Source organism: Lontra canadensis, unplaced genomic scaffold, assembly GCF_010015895.1.
Source record: "Lontra canadensis isolate GAN:19392208 unplaced genomic scaffold, GSC_riverotter_1.0 scaffold12, whole genome shotgun sequence".
Classification (NCBI taxonomy): Eukaryota; Metazoa; Chordata; class Mammalia; order Carnivora; family Mustelidae; genus Lontra; species Lontra canadensis.
The window spans coordinates 10,151,040-10,175,621 of record NW_022631006.1 but is presented as its reverse complement, the minus strand read 5'-3'; positions in this window follow the sequence as shown (position 1 = coordinate 10,175,621).

Sequence of the window (24,582 nt, the reverse complement as noted above, 5' to 3'; positions counted from 1 at the left end):
TCTCATACAACACTAGAAAATGACAACATGGACGTTACAATAGTTATAAGGCTCATTTACAAATGGCTACAGTATTAACATTTCTTCTAAGTTTCCCATAGAACTTTAGAACATCTATCAATGAACATGTGACAATATGCCAAGAACAAACAACAGTATGGAAAGCGTTCACAATGCAATAATACAAAGCTTTTTTATTTTTCCTGATTTTATCTTTCATATTAAAATTGCATTATGGCCAACTAGGTATGTGGCAAAAATGTTTGCAGCAAAAATGCTTTCAGCAAAGATGACCACAACAAAGTTGCTTGCTGTGAAAATACGTGGAATTATTACTTACAAAGATGTATCATTTATTCAATTAATCTTCAATCACTGGAAATTTACATTTTTTGTTTTTTGTTATAAAACAAACAAACAGGATAAACACCAGCATTAAATATTTGCAACATTGTTATATTTTTGTGCAGCTATGATTATTTCTTTAGAATAGATTCTAAAATTAGAATCAGGACACATTACTCAGACTACTAGATGTACAAGTCAATCTCTTGAAGATTTCCATTTCAGTTTCCCTCCTATTTGAGATTTCATCTTTCCACCTTGGCTCACATATACATGAGCAACTGTCTGAGTTAATTCTCCTAATTCAACTCAGTTGTCCAAAGTTTCCTCAGTTCCACTCCCACACATTTTCTGTCTGGCCTATTCTGACTTTTCCATACTGAATGAAAACAGGAATCAAAACTAAATTCCTATGATCCACTTGGTGGCGGTGTTTCCTAAATATTGGGTAGAATATCCAGGCGAAAATTAGTTCCCTTCTGTTATTTCAAGAGTACTTTCCATGTAAACCCAATCCTATGATGTGATGTCCAATGTCACCTGAATGGAAAGAGGCAGGATTGCTACAGCGAATACTTACTAGGTCAGTACAGCGGTAAGGTAATTCTAGAAGTTTCAGGAATTCTAGAAGTCTTTCAGGGTTGCTTCAACAAATAGCTTGTTTTAAAATTTTTGTGTTAATTTTTCTCATTAAAAAGTATCAGATGGCAGAAATTTTTTTAAATAGAAAAAAAAATCACTTTTTTTTTTTTTTTTTTTTTTTTACTAATGAAACTGTTAGCATGTTATTATATTTCTTTCTGGTCCTTTTTCCTCTAAGCATATTTTTTATAGTTGCAATGAAATTATACATAAAATTGACTTCTACTTTCCTCCTAACATTAATCACATTGAAAAATTAATATATTGAAATAAAGTATATAAAAATATTAATAACACTTGTTTCCAGAAGAGGTGGTTATGGGTTCTATTGGTATTTGCTTCTTTAAACAATTTTGTATTTTCTACTTTTAAAATCAGAAAAAAATATTAATCCTAAAAATCCTAATTGGTTCCATTTGCATTCTATATATGCCAGCATTTCTACCTCTAGGTGTATCACTAACCAAAAAACATAAAAATGTGTTTCAAAAGGCAGGAACTAAATTTTTATAGCAATATTATTTCAACTCTCAGTTGATGACCTTGCTTCCTATTCACTGAGAACACTGAAGCAGTTACAAGAGAAGGTCCAAAGCCAAGTACCACCTCCCATCCCACCTGCCCCCACCCCCTGCCAGTGCACTTACATGCCCAGCCTTCCCACCCCCGCCCCACCCTCCACTGTAGATGGAGTGAACACGCCATGACCAGTCTGTCTGCTGTCCCCTAATTAGATCTTAACCCTCTCATTTATTCAATAACATAGTTTCCAGCAATCAATTCTTTCCTCTCTGTCCCACAACAACAACAAAATTTTTTTTTGCTTTCTGCTGGATTATTCCCATCAACATACAAATAAATACATGATATTTGTCCCATCTTAAAGGATCTCTCTTAATCCCAACTCCCTCTCCAGTTCCTACTCCTCTTCCTCTGTCCTTTTACAAGAAAACTCAGTAGAAATACGCCTAACTCATTGTTTCCAATTTCTCTCCTGTTGCCTGCTGAACCTGTCCTGTCAGGTCTGATCCCAGCACTCAAACTGAGACTGTTCTCAAGGTCACCAAAGCCCTCCATGCTACTAAATCCTAAGTTAGTTTCCCTGACCTCGTCTTATTGGACCTACCAACATTTGTTTAAGTTGATCACTCTCTCTCTCTTCCTTGGAATTTTTTCTTCACGTGGTTCCCAAGACACCATTTGCTTGGCTTGCTCCCTATCCTTTCTGCTGTTCCTTCTGAATCACCTTTTCTCCTTCTCCTTTATTTCACTTCTAACTGTTTAAAGGCCCCAGGGCTGAGCTGGGTCTCTTCCCTTTTCAACCCACCCTCACTGAGATGATGATTTCATTTAGTTTCATGGCTTTGAATGCCATTCTTACTTAATTGACCTCCAAATGTACATCTCCAGCTGAGGCCTCTCCCCTGAGCTCAAGACTCATATACCCCGCAGCTGGCTAGACATCTCCATTTGGATAATTACTAGGCATTTCAAGCTTAAACATCTAAAACTGAGCTCCTGAAAGCCACTCACCACCACCACTACCACCACCATACATACACACACACATACCTGTTTCCCTTGTGGTTTTTCCCAGCTCCACTAATGACAGTTCCATCCTTCCAGGTGCTTAAGTCATTTTGACATCTCTCACACCCCACATCTGGTTGATCATCATGTTCTGTTGGCTCTAGAATTTGATCATTTCCCATACCTTCCACTGTTCCCACACTGGTGTGGGCCACCATCAGCTCCCTAGCAGATTACTCAAATAGCTTCACTTCTCTCCTCTTTCTATTCTTTCCCCCACTTGAGTCTGTTTTCAAGGTAACAACTGAAGTGATCATTTTATTTTAAAATAGTCGGATTCTGTCACTTCTCTGTTCAAAAATTTCTGATGGTTCCCCCTTTGGAACAAAACCCCAACTCCTTGCTGTGACCTACAGGATCTTGTCTTTATTAACTCTCCCACTTCTTTCCTTCCCTTCTACTCCTCTCTCTCTTGCTCACTCTCCTGCAACCACACTGGCCTGTTTGCTATGTTGAAATAGACCAGGTACAATCCTACCCCATACACTTTGCTACTTCACATACACTTTCCTCTGGGGGTATCCCCCAGATACCCACAGGACTAGCTCCCTCATTTCCTTCTCAGGTCTTCACTCAAAATTCACCTTCTCATTGAAGCCCTTCAGTCACACCCCTACGCATCTTATCCTTCTTCCTGCTTTCTTTCTTCTCCTAAGTACCAGTTACTTTCTAAAGATGTATATTTTCTTATCTATTTTATTTATTTATTTTTCTCTCCAGTTGAATGTAAGCTCCATGAAGGCAGGATCTTTTTTGATTTTGTTCACTGACTGTTTTGTTTACTGAGACTTTGTTCTAAAGCATAGAACACTAATGCACACGATTTATGCTAAAAAAAGTGCTTACTAAGTTAACAACTGTATAAAACGGAGGGTGGGGAGAAGGAGAGGAGGGAGATGGATTGGACAAATAGAATGAAAATAACTGGTAGGCTGTGGGGTGTGAGGCTGGAGTCACATCTGACCCTCAGTGCCCCAGTGGACACTTGGCTAACATCCTTTGAGAAACAGGAGGAATGAGGCTAGAAGGAGTTTGAATAGTTTCATTTGGGACCTGAGATGCTTGTGGATCATTCAGGTGCAAGTAGGCATCTGGAAATGAGGTTAGAGAAGTGGTCAGGGTTGGAAATACAGAAGATAACCTTAAAGTCTAGAAATATAAATAAGATTCTATCATGTAATATAGTATCAATAACCAATATATTACATATTTACCCATGTGTCTGTTGTATAATCTTAATAAATACTTGGTGAATGAAATGAGTTCCTTCTGGGAGGTTGCTTAGAATGGCTAATCCTATGCAGGTAGCTGTCATTATAAGCTTTCTAAGAATTAACCAAATGTAAGTCTGTCTTTGTTACTTTGTCTTCTTTCATGATGACATAAATGATCATAATAAATATTTGCAGTATAAAGGACAGCCACAGAGACAGTAAAGCAAATTCCAGGCAGTCTCATAAACACATACAATACATAGAGTTCTATTATGCAACAAAAGTTTGCAAAATGCCTTTAATTAAACATTTCCCTATGGAATTAATTTAAAGATAATGTTCATAAGTACTATAAAAGATTAGATCTTAATTTTGTAATCTGAGTTGTGTACCATCTCAGGCCTTCCTTGCATATGTGTACTGAGGGAAGGTGGTCTGGTATTTGTAGGTCCTAAGCCTTGAGAAAGCCCAAATCATCTCTCTCACTGCCTTGGACACGCCCACCCCCAACTTCCTCACTTCTTGAATTGTTCCTGCCATATTACCTTAGCAACATTTCTCTACACTAGAACAATAATCCACACGACTAAGCACCATGACGACAGGGAACACGTTTTGTTCACTACCATACACTCAGCATCAGCACATACTCAATTAATATTCAGATATCCTTCAGAGAGAGAAATTCTACTTGAAACATAATCTAAGTTGTTACACAGTGTGACAGATACTATTGATTACCATCTGGTAGCCATTCCTCCCCCAGCTTCTTTGCTAGCAAAAGCCCCTCCTTTTTTTTTTAACTTCCAGTTCTCTGATAGTGAATATTTTTGGTCTACACTGGTAGCTCATATCTTTAAGTGCTCATTTGAATTACTTGAAGGACACTTTCTAAAAATAGAGATGCCTGGGGCCCACCCCCAAAGCTTATTTTTCATTGGCTAAGATGAGGTCCAGGCATTTTCTAAAACTTTTAATAAATTGAGATGTAATTCACATACCATAAGATTTATTCTTTTAAATTCTACAGTTCAGTGTTTTCAGGATGTGCACATCATTTTACAACCATCAACACTATCTAATTCTAGAACATTATCACCACATCTAAAGAAACCCTGTGTCCATTAGCAATCACTCCCAATCTCCCCCTTTTCCAAGTCCCTGGCAACCGCTAACCTACTTCCTATCTCTACGGATTTGCCTATTCTGGACCTTTCATATCAAGGGAATTATACAATATGTAGCCTTTTCATTCTTGTTTACCTAGCAAAGTATTTTCAAGGCTCATCCATATTTTTATGTCAGTACTTGATGCGTTTTTATGACTAAATCATTTTGTGTAGCCCCTATCTGAGGAGCGGGGAGCTGTGCTCCCTCTCCTTGAAGGTAGAGATCTGCATGGATTATATTGAATTCTTATGCAAGAGAAAAATTTGTCTTGTCTCTCCCATTTATTTATTATTCAATTAATTTTTTATATCAGTTTGGACTCACAGATACTTATCTTATAGTTCTGATTATAATCCAATACTACTTTATTTTGTTGCTCAAATTGTTCCAGCTTTGGCCAGTAGAGCTCTTTCAGTTGGTTCTTTTTTTTTTTTTTTTTTTTTTTAAAGATTTTATTTATTTATTTGACAGAGATCACAAGCAGGCAGAGAGGCAGGCAGAGAGAGAGGAGGAAGCAGGCTCCCTGCTGAGCAGAGAGCCCGATGCGGGGCTTGATCCCAGGACTCCGAGATCATGACCTGAGCCGAAGGCAGCGGCTTAACCCACTGAGCCACCCAGGCGCCCCTTTCAGTTGGTTCTTAAGTCGCTTTGCTGTACCCCATCAATGTAGACTTTTTTTGTTTGTTTCTTTGATTTGAGCATTTTCTTACTTTCTAGTGCCATAAAATGCTCCAGGCTTATCTTGTATATTTCCTGCCCCAGTTTTAGAATCCCCTGCTTTTCCAAGGAGCCCTGTTTTCTTTGACTGAAGAATGGCATTGGAAAACCAGACCCGAGCATTAGGCATGCCCATCAACACCAGAGTATCATTTCTTCTACATCCTATATATGTCACCTTAAATGTCTTGGTAGTCTCTTCTTTAAAAAGGTAAAACAAAGTGGTGCCTGAGTGGCTCAGTCATTATGCATCTGCCTCTGGCTCCAGTCATAGTCCTAACGTCCTGGGATTGAGCCCCCTGGGTAGGCTCCCTGCTTAGCTGGGAGCCTGCTTCTCCCTCACCAGCTCCCCTTGCTTATGTTCCCTCTCTAGCACTGTCTCTTTCTGTCAAACAGATAAATAACTAATCTTTAAAAAATAACAATAAAAATAAAATTAAAAAGTAAAACAAAATAAGTGAAGTTGATCTTAATAATATATCTTATTCAACACAATATATCCAACACATCATCAAAAACTGATTAATGAGACTTTTGCATTATAATTTCTCATACAGAGGCTTTGACATCTAGTGTGTCTTCTACATTTACAGCACATCTCAACTTGGAGGAACCATATTCAAAGTGCTCAGTAGTCACATGTGGCTAGTGGCCACTGTACTGACTAGTGCAGGCCTATAGTTCCAGCTTTTTATATGGTCTATTATACATTTTAATCTACAAATAGTCTACCACAGAGCTATTCCCTCTCTAATTCATTTTGAATTAATTTTTTGTTTATGTGAGATAAGGGTTAAGATTTTATTTTTTTGATACTCATATCCAGTTGTTTCTGGGCCATTTGTTAAAAAGAGTTTCATTTTTCTATTGAATTACCTTGGCACCTTGGGTCTTTTGCTGGATATACTATTCTATTCCATGATATTTATCTATCCACTGTCTTGATTATATAACTTTATAGTAAGTCTCAAACTCAGGAGGTATAAGAAGTCCAACTTTGCTCTTTTCCAAGATTATTTTGGCTATTTGTTCCCTTGCACTTCCAAATAAATTTTCTCCTACTGAGCTGGGAGTCTGATGCAGGACTCATTTCCAGGACCCCAGGATCATAACCCAAGCAAAAGGCAGTTGCTTAACTGACTGAGCCACCCAGGTGCCCCAACAGTACTGATTCTTCTAATTCATAAACATGCCCTTCCTCTCCACTTACTCAGGTCATTTAAAATTTCTTTCTGTAATATAGTGCAGTTTCAGCAGAGGGGTCTTGTACATTTCATTAGATATATTCTGAGGTATTCACTGTTTTTTGAAGCTATTATAATTTATATTTAATTTTTTTCATTTTAAGAAGAACAAAGCTGAAGACATCATGCTCCCTATTGTCCAATTATGTTACAAAGTTATAGTATTCAACAGAGTATGATATTGGCATAAAAACAGATACATATATTGATGCAACAGAACGGAAACCTAGAAATAAGCCCACACGTATATGGTCAATTACTTTATGACAAAGAAGACAAGAATATAGAATAGGGAAAGACAGTCTCTACTGTAAATGGTGTTGGGAAAGCTGGACAGCCACATGCAAAAGAATGAAACAAGACTATTATCTCACACCACATACAAAAATTAACTCAAAATAGATGAAATCATTGAATGTAAGACTTGAAACCATAAAAATCCTAGAAGAAACATTAGGCAGTAAGTTTCTTGATATTAGTCTTGGTGATGATTTCTTTCATTTGACACTAAAAACAAAGGAGATTAAAGCAAAAATAAACAAGTGGAGTTATATCTAACTAAAAAGCATCGCAGTGGAAACCATCAACAAAATGAAAAGGCAACCCACTGAATGGAAGAAAATATTTGTAATTCATATATCTGATAAGGAATTAATATCCAAAAAATATAAAGAACTCATAAAACTCAACAGCAAAAAAATACAACCTGATTAAAAAATGGGCAGAGGATCTAAATAAACATTTCTCCAAATAAGACATACAAATGGTCAACAGGTGCGTGGAAAGATGCTCATCACTCATCATCAGAAAAATATCACAAAACCACAAGGAGATATCTGCTCCAGCCAGAATGGATAGTATCAAAAAGACAAGAAATAACAAGTCTTGGTGAGGACATAGAGAAAAGGGAACCCTCCTGTGCTGTAGGTGAGAATGTAACTTAGCGCAGCCACTATGGGAAACAGTATGGAGATTCCTCAAACAATTAAAAACAACACTATTGTGCCATCCAGCAATTCTACTTGTATTTATCAGACAAAATGAAAATATTAACTCAGAAAGATATCTGCACCCTCATGTTCGCTGCAGCATTATTTATAATAGCCAAGATATGGAAACAAGGAAGTGTCCATCAATGGATGAATGGATAAAGAAAATATACAATGTAATATTAGCCATAAAAAAGGATGAAATCTTGCTACGTGCAATATCCTTGAAGGCATCCCGCTAAATGAAATAAGCCAGGAGAAAGATAAATACTCTATAATCTCACTCATATGTGGAATCCTAAAAAAGAAAAAACAAACAGAGCAAATAAACAATCCCTCCCTGCCAAGCAAGCTCACATATACAGTGAACAGATTAGTGATTGCCAGAGGTAGAGAGTGGGGGGTGGATTAAAGGAATGAAGGAAGTCTTGCCTTTCAAGAGACTCTATTAAGAAAGTGAAAAAGCAAGCTATTGACTAGAAAAAAAAAAATTGAGGAGCAATCAAACCACAAAGTGGGATGGATAATTTTACAAAGACAATTGGTCTGGTTTCTTTACAAGTCAAAGACATGAAAAAAGAAGTAGTATAAAAAGGATCCTCTCATTATAAGAGTCTTTTTTTTTAATATTTTATTCATTTATTTGACAGACAGAGATCACAGGTAGGCAGGAGGCAGGCAGAGAGAGAGGGGGAGAAGCAGGCTCCCCCCTGAGCCGAAAGCCCATGAGCAGAAAACCCCATGTGGGGCTTGATTCCAGGACACTGAGATCATGACCTGAGCCAAAGACAGAGGCTTTAACCCACTGAGCCACCCAGGTGCCCCGTCTTTTTTTTTTTTTTTTAAGATTTTATTTATTTATTTGGGGGAGAGAGAGGGCACAGGGGGAAGAGCCTAGGGAGAGGGACAAGCAGATTCTGCACTGAGTGCAGAGCCCGAAGGAGGGCTAGATTGATTGACCCCGAGATCATGACCTGAGCTGAAATCAAGAGTCAGATCTTAATCCTCTGAGCCACCCAGGCACCCCAATAAGCAGTAGTTCTATATCATGGTAACAAATAACTACCAGAACTAGTTTAGTCCATTTAGTCAATCAATGACCATTTGCCTCAATCCAGTTTGTAATCTAATCCTCTGCCACAGTCTCTTGCTTCTGAAAGTTAGTCAGTTGAGTTACTCCAAAGAAGAGGGTTCCAAATGCCAACCAATCAGCAACAGCCTCACTGGAGTAACTTCCGCATCTCTGAAAACCCAATCCCTGCCTGGAAACATCCACCGATCTCTGAACTCCACACTCCTCTAAACCTTACATAAGATCAGCAATCTATTCTACCCAGATAGACTGTCCCTGTGCAGTATACCACTTGTTTACTTAACTAATAGATACAGCTTTGGGTTTCAAATGTTGAGTAATGGTTTCATCCTTTGACTGTACTTGAGAAAATGTCTTCATATTGCAGAGATGCTTACTGAAGTGCTTAGATATAAAATACAACGATGACTGTTGTTTGCTTTGATATACTCTAGCAAAACAAAAACAAAAACAAAAACAAGACACACACACCCCCACACACACACAAAAAAAACCCACCAGCAAATATGGCAAAAAGTTAATAGTTAAAACTAGATGGATGGACATAATCAGGATTCATTATTACTATTCTCCTCACACATCTGTATGTATGAAATTTTCATTATAGAAACACTTGTTGAAAACCAGCATATCTCCTTTTTGCAGAATAAAAACAAGAACAAAAGAAAGAGAAAAAAATAACATTGGCCAGGGCATGTGCATTGCTCAGTGGGTTAAGCATCTGCCTTTGGCTCAGGTCATGATCTCAGGGTCACTGGACCGAGCCCCACGTTGGGCTCTCTGTTCAAAGGGAGCCTGCTTCTCCCTCTCCCTGCCACCCCTCCTGCTTGTACTCTCTCTGTTGAATAAATAAATAGAATCCTTGGGGAAAAAGAAAAAGCATTGTTCAGTACAATTTTTATATTTTTTAAAATTTTTCAAAATTTGTGTATTTGAGAAAGAGAGCAATAAGTGAGAGAGATCATGAACAAGAGACAGCATGAGTGAGTGAGAGCATGTGAGGTGGGGGGAGCAGAGGGAGACAGAGAAGCAGACTCCCTGCTGAGCAGGGAGCCCAATGCGGGGCTCGATCCCAGGACCCTGAGATCATGACCTGAGCCAAAGGCAGTTGCTTAACTGACTGAGCCACCCAGGTGCCCCACAATTTTTATATTTAATAAATAATCAGAGAAAATGAAAACAAACCACATGGTACCTCAAATGTGGAGATTACCCTGTCTTCTCTAACCAGTCCTCTTCATGCGCTAAAGCCCTTAGGAACTCCCTCATATTTGCAGATAACCCCAAGAAAACCATGGCCCTACAGAAGAAACTCCTTCAGCTTCTTCCATTTGTCTATTACATTTTTGTATTTATCCTTGTTTTTTCACCTTCACCTCTTTTTTACTTATCTAACTTATTCCTGCCTTAGAGGAAAATAACATACTTCTTCCTTTCCACAGCTAACTCCTTTGTGCAAATGATTCTATTCCTTCTAGTCCCCACCCTTGGGAAACCCTTGGGTTTCCTTGGCCTCCTTCATCAATTTAAGATTGTGCTTAAAACAAAGGTTCCCTTTGGATAAATACCTAGTGATGCTATTGCTGGGTCATATGGTAGCTCTATTTTTAACTTTTTGAAGAACCTTCCTACTGTTTTCCACAGTGGCTGCACCAGTTTGCATTCCCACCAACAGTGTAAGAGGGTTCCTCTTTCTCCACATCCGCATCTAAAGGATACAAAAATAGAGATTTGAAGGAACACAGGCACCCCAATGTTTATAGCAGCAATGTCCACAATAGCCAAAATATGGGAACAGCCTAGATGTCCACTGACCAATGAATAGTAAATATGTGGTATATATACATAATAGAATGTTACACAGCCATCCAAAAAACTGAAATCTTGCCATTTGCAGCAATGTGGATGGAACTAGAGGGTATTATGCTAAGCAATGTAAGTCAATCAGAGAAAGATGATTATCATATATGGTTTCACTCATATGTGGAATTTAAGAAAAAAAACAGGTGAACATAGGGGAAGAGAAGGAAAAAGAAAATAAGAAATAGAGAGGGAGGCAAACCGTAAGAGACTCCTAACTATAGGAAACAAGAGGAGGCTTGCTGGTGATGGGCATCAAGGAAGGCACTTGTTAGGATGAGCACTGGGTGTTATATGCAAGTGATGCAATCACTAAATTCTACCCCTGAAACTAACATTGCACTGTTTGCTAACTAACTAGAATTTACATAAAAGCTTGAAAGAAAAAAAAAGACAAAGTCTCCCAAACTTGGTTTATAGTGCCCTAGTGTTTCAGTGACTTTTTCACAGTGCCTCTGGAGATAGTAAATAGTTCAATTTATTAAATAATTAGGTCTAAATAACTTCATAAGTTTTTTTGAAAGATTTTATTTATTTATTTGATAGAGAGAGATCACAAGTGGACAGAGAAGCAGGCAGAGAGAGAGAGAGAGGGAAGCAGGCTCCCTGCTGAGCAGAGAGCCCGATGCGGGACTCGATCCCAGGACCCCGAGATCACGACCCGAACCGAAGGCAGCGGCCCAACCCACTGAGCCACCCAGGCACCCCTACTTCATAAGTTTTAATTCTACCAACTTAGTAGTTCTTTGAGAACATAATAAACGTATGTGAAATAAAAATATTTTTACTTAATTTTTAAGTATTTGCAATTAATCACTGATGAGATGCATGCACCTGTTGGGCACTGCACAATTTCCCAAACCTTGAAACTGGATTGCATGCTACCATGGTTATTTCCTATTGTACAATGATTTTCATGTGGTTCTTGGTTTTTATCACAGCTGTGCTGAAAACCCAGATTCCCAAGGATATGACATCACCGAACTGAATGTAGCTCAGTTTAATTTTGAAATGGTTAACCATCTGGAGCTACCGGTTAGTGTGTTATCTGACAGATGTATTGCTATATTTTCTTTAAAATTTAAAATATCCTGTGAGTTCTGTTGGGCACCTTGATGCAAAGCTGGTGCTGACGAGTAGCTCAAGGTAGTTAACATGTTTTGTCTCTTTTTAAAGTAAGAACATTGTAAACCTTCCCATACTTTTAAAGATAAAATATAAACTCCTTGCCATGACCTACAAGGTCTTGAATAATCTGATCCCTGCCAACATCATCAATCTCACCTCTTGGACTTTCTCTCCCGTTCACTCTGCTCCAGCCACACGGGCCTCCTTTCTCTTTCTCAGGCTCACCCAGCTCCTTCCCATCTCAGGGGGGAATCTTCCATTTACAGTTTTACACTTCTAATGCCTAGAAGAATTCTCCACATACCAACTCTGGCTCAGTTAGGTTCTATCTTTTTTTTTTTTTTTACTTTCAAACTTTCTCTGTCCTTACTTAAATTATGTACTTGGGAGCAGTGAATACTTGGGTTTTTTTTTTTTTTTTATCCAGTCTGATCATCTTTGTTTTCTATTGGAGAACATAGCCCATTTGCATCCTCTTCTGGTTGTTCTCTCTGCAGCAGCATTCATCACTCCCCAGTGACTCCATTGCACTCTTGACTTTGTTTCTCATCCGCTATAAACATATTTTGGTGCTGTAAGCTTAGAACATGTTCATATTGTGGTGGGACCTCTAGCTCTGCACTTTCATTCCAGGACATGAACTGGCACAGCTTCAGTAGAGGATGCAACCAACAGGAGACAACCTAATAGGGAGGGAGCCAGGGAAATAAATCTCCTGACTCCACTCTCCTCTCTTCCTCTCATCTCCTGCCAGTGGCCCCTTATGGCTGATGACAAGGGAGCCATTCACACAGTCCTCTGAAGTCATTCTTCTTGGGCACAGGGTTGGGTGGACTGTGGATGTGGCAGGAGGGAGGAAATGGAAGATAATCTACTTTGTCTCTTCTTCTTTCATGGGGCTCCACTCTCAGGCCCCTTCCTGTCATTCCCAGAATATGACAAGCTTTCTTCCCACTCAGGGATTTTGCAACTTGCTCTCCCTTCTGTCTGGAATGTTCCTTCTGCCAGCTCCTTCTTATCCCAGTCAGTGTCCCCTCAGTACACAGTATATGTGTCTTGGAATTCATTCCTATATCCAGCAGACTAGCAGTAACTTTACCCAAACATGATCATGAAGCTCTTAAATTATGAACCACTTAAATTATATAATGAACTAAACCCATTGTATCCCCAACTCGACTTCCCTTTATTAGACTTCTAGAAATGCCAATTGCTATTCATCCAGCATTTAACATTCAGGTAAGTTTGGTGGGAGGTTAGAGTACAAAGATGAAGGTCTACCAATTGTGTTTGAAAACTTCTTCAAATTTTACAAAAGCTTATAGCTATGTGAACAATAGCTAGGACTTTTCCTGGGCACTTGGAAGGGACTTGTACAAGTAGATTTCATTAGCTTCACCATAAATCTGTCTTTGAATGTAGCAAACAATGGCTTGACCAGAAGTAGGATAAAATAGCCATTTGTCTATGATTTGCCTCTGCCCCTGTTGAGAAAATCTGACTGTGTACCTCTGCTTCCTAGATCATCTAAATTATAAGAAATTCCAGAAATGAGATAGAGATCTTTGAGTGAATAAGATAAGACAGGCAACTGGACTGTGGAACTCTAGATCAACATGTCAGGAAATTGAGAACTAGTTCCTTTTTTCCTACTGTTATCTGTTGACTTTTGCTGGAATTTCAAGAATACAATGCTTCTAAACTTTATATATGGATAAAGTTGCCATATTTTGCGGTCACAGTATAGGGATCATAATATGATAAAGGACTCTCTGCTCAGCAGGGAACCTGCTTCCTCCTCTCTCTCTCTGCCTGCCTCTCGGCCTATTTATGATCTCTGTCTGTCAAATAAATACATAAAATCTCTTAAAAAAATAAAAAATAAAAATAAAAAAATAATATGATAAAGGACTTTTCCTCTTTTTAAATTTATGTGCATGAAAACTTTTACCTAGGTATGGATATTAAATATTTATGTATATATATTTTCAATCCCCTTTGTTTAAAAAATGATAATGTTCTATAAAATGCAATACAAAATTCAATAATATTTGGGTTGTCATTTTGTAATCTATGTGTTTGCTGTAGAAGTTGATAGCCCCTGCAGCTTAATATAGAACTCAGAATTGTTAAAAATTATTTATATTCCTTAATTTATTCGAACATCTCTTGGAAAACTCTTTGGATAATTCTTTTTGTTTATCATTACAGATTTTACAATTTCCTGGCTCTGAAAGTTTATATAATGAAAATTTTCATATGGAGAAGACAGGAACTAGTAAAATGGACCCCTATATACATACCCAGATTTGAGAATAGTCAACATTTTGCCATATATGCTTTGTCTATATTTTTTCTGATTTCTTATTTTTTAATTAATTTATTTTCTAAGATTATATGTTTTTAAGTAACCTCTATACCCAGTGTAGGGCTTAAACTCACAACCCCAAGATCAAGAGTCATGCACTACACAGACTGAGCCAGCCAGGTGCCCCTGATTTTTAAAAAGTAGATTGCAGACATCATGACATTTCACTCAGTGGAGAGTTCTAGTAATTAAGGGTAGATAACCATAATCCCTAACAAAATTAACAATATTCCTTTTACCATAAAATACTGATTCGGTATCTAAATTTTCCAATTATATTAAAAATGTCCTTTCTGGTTGGTTTGCTGAAAATAACATCTACTCAAGGCCCACACATCACATTTGTTACATCTCTTAAGTCTTATGAAATCTGGCACTGTTTCCATCCACACTTTTCCTTCCATGACAGCAATTTCTTGAGAGGGCTAGAAGAGTTGTCTGGTAGGATTTGCCACCTTCTGGTCTCATTATTTCTTCATGGAAACAGAATTTATTCTTGGAATTAAAGGTATCCTGGAATTTAGGTCTAAAGTCTTGATTAGATTCAAACAAACCTTTTTTTTTTTTTTTTTTGGTCAAGACTAATTCAAAGCGACTTCAAATTACATCATAACAGAATATCCATATGTTTGATTGTTACACTATTTGTAGCATTAAGATTTATCCCTAGATCTGGATAATGTCATCCTGATTCTTTTGTTTTCTATTAGTTTTATTTAAACATAATTCACATATCATACCATTTACTTAGTGTGAAATTTAGTAGTTTTTAGTATATCCACAGAGTTGTATAACAATCACCATAATCATTTTTAGAAAATTTTCATCATTCCAAAGAGAGACCTCATACCTACTACCAGTCACCTCCAATTCCCAACTGCCATCCCCACCATATCCAGACAAACACTAACATACTTTCTGTCTCTATAGATTTGTCTATTCAAAACATTGCAAGTACATCCATACAATCACACAATATGTCGTGATGTCCTGATTCTGGAATTGTAAAATTGCAACCTGACTACGGAAGAAGGTTCAGAGGGAGATGCAATCTTGCTGGCCTTAAAGATGAAAGAAGTGAACCATGAGCCATGGAATATGGTGGCTTCTAAAAGTAGGAATAGGCAAGGAAAGGATTCTCCCCTAGAGCCTCCAAGAAGAAGGCAACTCTGCTGATAATCTTGATTTTAGCCCAGTGAAACCCATGGCATAATTCTGACCTAAAGAACTGTAAGATAATAAAGTTTGTGAGCTTAAGCTACTAAGTTTTTGGTAATAGGTTAAATAGCAATAAGAAACTAATACACTGGTCAACATTCAGTATTGTCAATCTTTTCAATCTTTGCTAATTTGAAAGATCAAAAATGATATTTTATAATCATTTTACTTGCATTCTTGATTACTGGTGGTTGGGAACATTGGTGATCTTTTCCCAGTTTTTCAAACTTGTTATAACATTTTGACTTTTTTTTTAAGATTTTATTTATTTATTTGACAGACAGAGATCACAGGTAGGCAGCGAGGCAGGCAGAGAGAGAGAGGAGGAAGCAGGTTCCCTGCTGAGCAGAGAGCCCGATGTGGGGCTCGATCCCAGGACCCTGGGATCATAACCTGAGCCAAAGGCAGAGGCTTTAACCCACTGAGCCACACAGGGGCCCCCATTTTGACATTTTTAAAAATAGAAATGTTGGGTAGTTAATATATCATTCTCTTCCCTTCTGTTTTCTGTTTTGTCTATGATGTTTAAAGTAGCATTTCTTTTCTCAAGATAATAAAGGTATTCACATAATTTATCATGGTTTTATATTTAAATCTTTGATCCATATATAATTTATTTCAATGGAGGTATGAGGAATACATCCATCATTAAACAAAATTGCTAGCCAATATCCCAACATCACTTAGGTATTAATTATCTAATCCTCAATGATTTTTTTTTTTTTTTAAAGAGAGAGAGAGCAGGGGCAGGGACAGAGGGACAGGGAGAGAATCTTAAGCAGGCTCCACAAGCATGGAGCCCAACACAGGGCTCAATTGCACAACTCTAAGATCATGACTTGAGCTAAAATCAAGAGTCAGACACTTAACCAGCTGAGCCACCCAAGTGCCTCTAATCCCCACTGATTTGAAATGCCCCTTTTGTCATATGCTAAATCACCACATTGCAGGAAAACCGATTAGGAAGCTCTTGCAATGGTTCTGCTCCTGAACCAGGGTACTCTATTCCTGCTCAGGGTCAAAATGTCTTAGTTACTGTAGCTTTATAATATCTAGTAAGAAATTCCCCTTCTTTCACTTTCAGAATTTTTTTTCATTATTCGTGTACTTGTTCATTTATTCAAAAATTTATTTATTGGATGCTTACTAGAAACCAGACTCCATTCCAGGTGTTGGAATTTTTTTAAAAAGTCAAAGTTTCTGCTCTTAGGGTGCTTGCATAATCTGGAAGAGGAGATGGACAATAAAACATATTTATTAAAAGTTGTGATAAATGCTAAGAAAGAAAGAGATGTGATAGAAGACAAGTGAGTGAGGACACTGGTCAGAGAAGGCCTGTCTTAGGAGGGGACAGTGACTGGGATGAGAAGGAGCTGGCAGAAGAAACATTCCAGACAGAAGGGAGAGCAAAGTTGCAAAATCCCTGAGTGGGAAGAAAGCTTGTCATATTCTGGGAATGACAGGAAGGGGCCTGAGAGTGGAGCCCCATGAAAGAAGAAGAGACAAAGTAGATTATCTTCCATTTCCTCCCTCCTGCCACATCCACAGTCCACCCAACCCTGTGCCCAAGAAGAATGACTTCAGAGGACTGTGTGAATGGCTCCCTTGTCATCAGCCATAAGGGGCCACTGGCAGGAGATGAGAGGAAGAGAAGAGAGTGGAGTCAGGAGATTTATTTCCCTGGCTCCCTCCCTATTAGGTTGTCTCCTGTTGGTTGCGTCCTCTATGAAGGCTATCAGCCAGCCTTTTGATAGTGTTCACACCAGGCTCAGGCTGGATGGTAATGTCTCCTACCTGGGACTAGCTAGGCACAGGGTGCTACAACTTTCCAGGTTGCCTTGCCCAAACTCCACTCGTACCTTTGATCAGACTTGTATTTTCAAAAGATCTGGTGGCTTTAAAGTATAAACTGGAGGGATGGAGATAAAGGGCAAGAGAAAGGGAGCAGAGAGATTAAACAGAGTTAAAATTAGGACTGGCTCGAAAAATCCTGAATGTATGGACACTGTCTGAGAAACACAGGACTCTGAATTCCATTCATTTGTTCAATTTTTTCCAATAACTGTTTATGTGCCAGGCACTATTATAGGCACTCACAGTAGAGAAATAAATTTCATATTATGTTTAAATGAGATAAGTGGCAAGGAATAATGAAAAAGTAGAGCAAGGTAATAAGGTTGAGAATACAGGAGTGGCAGAAGTGGACGCAATTTTTTTTTTTTAGATTTTGTTTTAGATTTTTTATTTTATTATTTATTTGAGAGAGAAAGAGAGAGAGAAGGAGAGCACAGGCCAGGGGGAGAGGCAGATGCAGAGGGAGAGAGAGAAACAGACTGCCTGCTGAGCAAGGAGCCAGATGCAGGGCTTGATCCCAGGACCCCGGGGATCTTGACCTGAGCTGAAGGCAGATGCTTAACCAACAGAGCCACCCAGGCGTCCCATGCGTGCAATTTTAAATAAGCCATCACTGAGAAGGTGACATTTGAGCTAAGGTTTGTTGGGGCTGGGGGGTGAAAACTATTTCTGGTAGAGGAGGAGATCATGGTAAGTGAATCAATAAGAAGAATGTCTGGCCAAGTCAAGAGCAGCAGAGGCCAATGTAACAGGTGCTCAGGGGCCTGGCGATGAGTGGAAAAAAATGAAGTCGGAGAGGTCATAGAAATTATGTCACTCGAGGCCTTTTGGGGGATTTGTTTGGAAGAGAAGCAGTAGAGAAGAGGTAACTGCTTTCCTGTGTGGGTCAACCCACCCTCCGCTTTGGGGAGAGGTGTGCACTTGAACCTTCTCCCACAGCCTCCTCCTAGTCGCTGTTCCCAGATGGATGGGAGAGGAAATCCAGTAATCACTCTAAGTTTCTCAGAATGCATTCGTCCTGTCTAATTGTTTCCGTGCAGTGGCTAGCAAGAAATGCTGACCTAATTCTCTAGTATCTGGAAAATGTTGCCATCCTAGGAGAAAAAGAACAGAAATTGCACTGCTAACACTGCAGCAGCATTTATAGCTAAATCGGGTGAGGTCCCCAAGGCAGCAGCATGTCTCCAGGGATGGTTGGAAGATGGGCTTTGGAGCACCGGAGAAAACCAATTGATTTTCTGTTCCACAGAGGAAGATGTTTAATTGTGTTTTGGAATAACTTTGAGAGAAATAAGAAAGGAAAACAGTTTCTCTTACTACTCTCTCTACCAGTGGGCAGCAAATTTTAAAACAACCCTTTTCTTTCTAAAGCTTTTTATTATGAAAAATGTCCAGCATATACAAAACTAAAGAGGATAATATATTCAATCTCTATATAATCAATACCCAGAATCGATAATTATCTATGAAAGGCCAATCTTATTTTTTCTCTTCGGCTAGCTATATGTTTTTTCCTGCAGTATTTTAAAGCATATTCCACACATGAGTGTGTGCTGAGCATTTACTATATATCAGAAACTATTCTAGATGCTCTGAATATAGCAATGGGAAAAAATATATAGACGAAAAAATCTCCATCTGTAAAAATCTCTCACAGTGTAGGTGGGGAAGAGAGATGATAACTAAAATCAATCAGTGAGGGGCACCTGAGTGGCTCAGTGGGTTAAGCCTCTGCCTTTGGCCCAGGTCATGATCTCAGGGTCCTGGGATCAAGCCCCGAGTTGGGCTCTCTGCTCAGAAGGGAGCCTGCTCCCCCACCCCCACCGCCTGCCTCTCTGCCTGCTTGTGATCTCTGTCTGTCAAATAAATAAATAAAATCTTTAAAATCAATAAGTGAAATGGACAGTGTATTAGGCAATAACTGGAATGGAGAAACATTAGGCAATAAGTGGAGTGGAGAAACATAAGGCAGGGGAAAGGGAGTGCAGAAGCAGGGGTTACAACTTTAAATAAAGGGTCAGGGCACATGTGGTGAACATTGGGATACACTGCTCAGATCCCATTTTAGGACCAAAGGACTTATTCTCACAGATGCTGGAAAGAGCCATCTCATCCAGGTCATAACTCCTTCTGGGGATGCCTACACCCAATGACTCATCTGAGCAGGACTATAAAGGCCTCCACCTCTCTCCCCAACTGAGCCCCGCTCTGAAGGATCCCCTTCTTTTGAACTTCAGAACTCCTTGTAGAATTGACTAACGCTTCCACTCAGACTGTTGCAGCTCAACTACTCCCTCCGGCAAATCCCGCATCCTCCCCCTTCTGTCCCTCCCGTGGGTATTGATTCAATAGCATACAGGTATCCCCTGCTTTTCAGAAGTTCACATTATGCCGGTTCACTTTTATAAAAGACCTACATTTGTACCCGGTTTTGCTAACGGAAAGAAATCCAAAGAGGATTTTTTGCTTTCACACGCACACAGCTGAAGAGTGAAATTAGCATTCAGCATTCCTTTTGCAAATCCATTATAGATGCTGCACCACCTGAGCAAGGCACCTCGAAGCTCCTTCCCCAGGAATACACTCAGCATCTCCGCATCAAGCTGCCACAGCTTTTAAAATGTGTCTGTGAGCATCTGTGCTTTATCTTAATTTATCTTGTGTATCCTTTAGCAAGATGTGTCTTAAGGTATCAGAAAAGCCCAAAGAGGTTATTTCTGGGGTCTGCGAATGCTCAAAAAAATTTTCCAAATAAATTAATGGTAGCTGCATCTTTGTTTTATGCCGTTTCAGCTTATGAAAGTTTTTGTAGGAATGCTCTACTTTCAGAGAGCAGGGGAAACCTCTACCCAAATGAACTTCCTACTGCTAATCTCCATTTCAGTGTCTGCTTTTAGGGAACCCCACCTGAGAAGTAGGCCTTTCTAAGAACACGACTTCTTAGATACATATGCTATATGTAAGGGATTGAGCCCTGGGCATATCTGGAAGAAGAGAATTCCAGGAATGGAGCAGAGCCGGTGCAAAGGCCGGGAGGTAGAAGTGGGCCCTCTGTGTCAGAGGAACAGCAAGGAATCTTACGTATTTAGATTAGAAGGAATAAAGGGTGAATAATAAAAGATGAGGTCAAAGATCTGGTGGAGAGCCAAATAGTGTAAAGACATATATAAAGGGCATTTATGGATGTGGCTCTTTCTCAGAGTAAAGTAGAGAGCTTGAGAATTTCCTAAAAGATCTCTCTCATTCCCTTTCTCTCTCAGGCTGCTTCAGAAGACTCAGCTCTCTAGGCAAGATTTCCAGTTGTCCTCACCTCCTTCCAGATGCATGAGTCAGATAAATGGATTAAACCACATGCAACAAGGAAGCCTCCAGCCATACTTAGAAGGGGTCCTAACCCATCATTACCAGACGTACGAGAACCCAGTTGTAAGTGATGTTCTAGTTCCACTGGACCCAGGTCCCACCGGTCCCTAGGCCTCCATTTTTTCTTAGAGAAAGTCTTAGGAAGCCCCTGTAGGCAACCCAACATGAATCATGGCAAGGAACAAACAGAACTGGCTGTCCCTTTAATTCATTGAAGAGTGGACTACCTGTGTCTCAATGTTGATTCCTCAGTCCCTTGGATAGCTCACAATCATACAGAGGCTGATTGATACAACATGGGAGAAACTGTTTTTACTGTCCATGGTTAAGCTGACCTACAGAGAGATCTCTTGGAATCTTCTCACCCAGGCCCTAGATAAGGACCTATGGGATATATTTCATCATAGAGCCTGACATTTAGAAGATTTAGACCCTCTTAGAATCCATAGATGAGAATTTAAAATGGGAAATCTTCTGCACAGTGGATCCTTCTCATCTTGTTCATAAAAAAGAAGAACGGAGAGCTAAAGTCTGCCATGAGTTCTTTTTTTTTTTTTTTAAGATTTTATTTATTTGTTTGACAGACAGAGATCACAAGTAGGCAGAGAGGCAGGCAGAGAGAGAGGAGGAAGCAGGCTCCCTGCTGAGCAGAGAGCCTGATGCAGGGCTCCATCCCAGGACCCTGGGATCATGACCTGAGCCGAAGACAGAGGCTTTAACCCACTGAGCCACCCAGATGCCCTCTGCCATGGGTTCTATGGTGACAGTTGAGACGAGTGCCCCCTTCCACAGATCCCTGGTCAGTCCATTTTATTCCTTTAATTCACTTGGCACAACCAGGCAAACCAGAAAAAAAACTGCATAAAAAGCCATGGTGTCAGGGCTTCTGGGTGGCTCAGTCACTGAGCATCTGGCTTTGGCTCAGGTCATGATCCCAGGGTCCTGGGATCCAGCCCTGCATCAGGCTCCCCACTCGGTGGGAAGCCTGCTTCTCCCTCTCCCACTCTTGCTGCTGCTTGTGTTCTCGCTCTGTCTCTCTCTGACAAATAAATAAATTCTTTAAAAAAAAAAAAAAAGCTATGGTGTCTATAGGCCATGTCAGAAATTCTTCCAGACTGGCCACCCTCCTTCTTAGTACACTGATTCATCAGTTCTCCAAGTTTCCCTGCCCCTTTCAGCTCAGAGCTCTGGTTCCTTTCTGGATCCCTCAGTTTGGTGACTTGACTTATACTATTTATCACAACTCTAATCATGCCTTCCTTTAGGCCATGATTCTTGTTCGTTGTCTATTATCTCCACTCATGGTAACTGTGGGTCAGAAACAACTCATGTTCAAGCCCACCACACCTAATGAGAGAGGGATTCTAATTTCTGTCACACTGAATAGTTAGAAGAGACCCAGATGGTGATGATTTTATGGAGCCCAATTACCTAGGCCACGGCCACTGATTCTTTTAGTACCATCCTCCTAATGTACACCTTGCGCGGCCTCCTGGACATCATAAGGGGGTGAGTGGGTACCCATCTTAACCTTGTCTTCTAGCTGACCTCAGAGTCCTGGCAGGATGACTCTGATGTACCTGCTATTTTGCACAAACTTGGGAAGAGCGTCTCCTAGCAGTGAAAGGGTAAGCTTCTTGTGTATACCCTCTCCTCCCGGGAAACCTAGATGACACTACTCAACATTTCTCAGGATTTGAAGTAGCTCACTCAAGGCCAGCCTAACACACTGGCTAAGAAAGTCAAGAGTGGCCTTGACTCACGCAAGCTGCACACGCCTTGCACAGCTAATATCTTTTGAAGATCCACAAGGGAGACCATGTCATTAATATTTTAGCAAATCCTCTAAGGCTGGACCCTACAGAAATGAATCCCAGTTTGTACCCTTTATCTGTCTTGCCTTCGAGCCCCATCCCACCACCATTTAACAAGAAGAACGTGTTGAATATTCCTAATTCCTAATTCCCGGTCCCCAAAAGGCTAGCTTCAGGGCCTGGTAGGGTAGAGGGTGTGTACTAACCTGAGGAGTCCTTGGGCAGCCATAGCCTTCTGAAGCCTGCCTCTGACCACCTAGCAGTTTTGCCCCTGGAAAGAGAGGAGATGGGCAGGGATTATGGGGAGAAATGGTGCAGTTTGGCTACATGAGGTAGACCTGTGGCTTGGAAAAATGTGACAAGTCTCATGTAAGAGAGCTGCTATAGATAGATTCATAAAATAGAATTCTACTCAATGGACGTTTATTGAGCTCTCTACCATACTCTTTCTAGGCACTGAGTTAAAAAGATGAATCCTGACCAGCCTCTTCTCCCAAGTGGGGGTCACAATAAAAAAGACATAAATAATGACAATGCACTGTGGAAATCTGTGGAAATTGTTTAGAATGGGATTCAGGTAGTAGCAGAGTGTCAGAGAAGACAAAAAATAAAAAATAGGGGCACCTGGGTGGCTCAGTGGGTTAAGCCTCTGCCTTCGGCTCGGGTCATGATCTCAGGGTCCTGGGATCAAGCCCCACATTGGGCTCTCTGCTCAGCAGGGAGCCTGTTCCCCCCGCACGCCCCGTCTGCTTCTGCCTGCTTGTGATCTCTCTCTCCATGTCAAATAAATAAAATAAAATCCTTAAAAAATAAACCCCCAAAACAAAAAACAAAAAACCTCCAACCAGATTTTAATTTTCTCTCAGCTGATCTTATCACAATTTAGTCTTCTATCCTAAAAAAAATTCATTACAATTATCTGAAATATCATGAAGTATATAGTATACAGTATGTAATCCATTAGTTACATAGATTGCATTAGGTTTTTTTTTTCTAATTGTAAAACCAATACATACTTATGTTGAAATTCAAGGAATTCAGAATTCCCTAATTAAAAAAGAAAAAACTCTTACGTGAAAACCACTGTAAATATTGTAGGAAATAAATTTTTCAGATAACTCTCTATGTGTGCATACACATATAACATACTTATGCACAATTTTTATAATAGGAATCATACTGCTAATCATATTTTTCACTCAATGCTGTTTAATCCATATTAAATGCTATATTCCACAATATAGTGAGTAGTGTTTGTCTTATACTCTCACCCTGAATCCTTCTGGGAAACTGCTCTGCCCTCATAGTTCTGGAGGGAGTCCTCTGTAACATCTCACACCTTCCTTCCATGGCCCCTTGAGCAGGTGATTGACCCAATCTGGTCCAACCACAGTACCAAGGTGGGTGACCAACAAGAATAGTCCACCATTCAGCTAGCTACCTTTTCCTTCCCACTCTCAGATTCAATCCTGACACTACCCACTCGTTAGGTGACTTATAAGATCTTGTCACTTGGGCCCACTTTCTTTGTATACTTTTTTTTTTTCATTTCCATGGCTTCATTTTCCTTGATTATTTTAGTCTTTTTATTTGCTCATTTTCATTACTTTGGTTATTTTTTTTAAAGATTTTATTTATTTATTTATTTATTTATTTGACACAGAGAGAGAGAGACAGCAAGAGAGGGAACACAAGCAGGGGGAGTAGGAGAGGGAGAAGCAGGCTTCCTGTGGACCAGGGAGCCCCATGCGGGGCTCTGTGTGGGGCTCCATCCCAGGATCCTAGGATCATGACCTGAGGACCATGACCTGAGCCACAAGGCAGAGGCTTAACTACAGAGCCACCCAGGTGTCGCTATCCTTAGTTACTTCAACTTTCCTCTGATAGTGAATTTCCAGATTCACATCTACTTCTCTGCTGAGCTATAACAACAGCTATCTCTAGTTGCTGGTGTCCTGTGTCAGTCTCTCTTT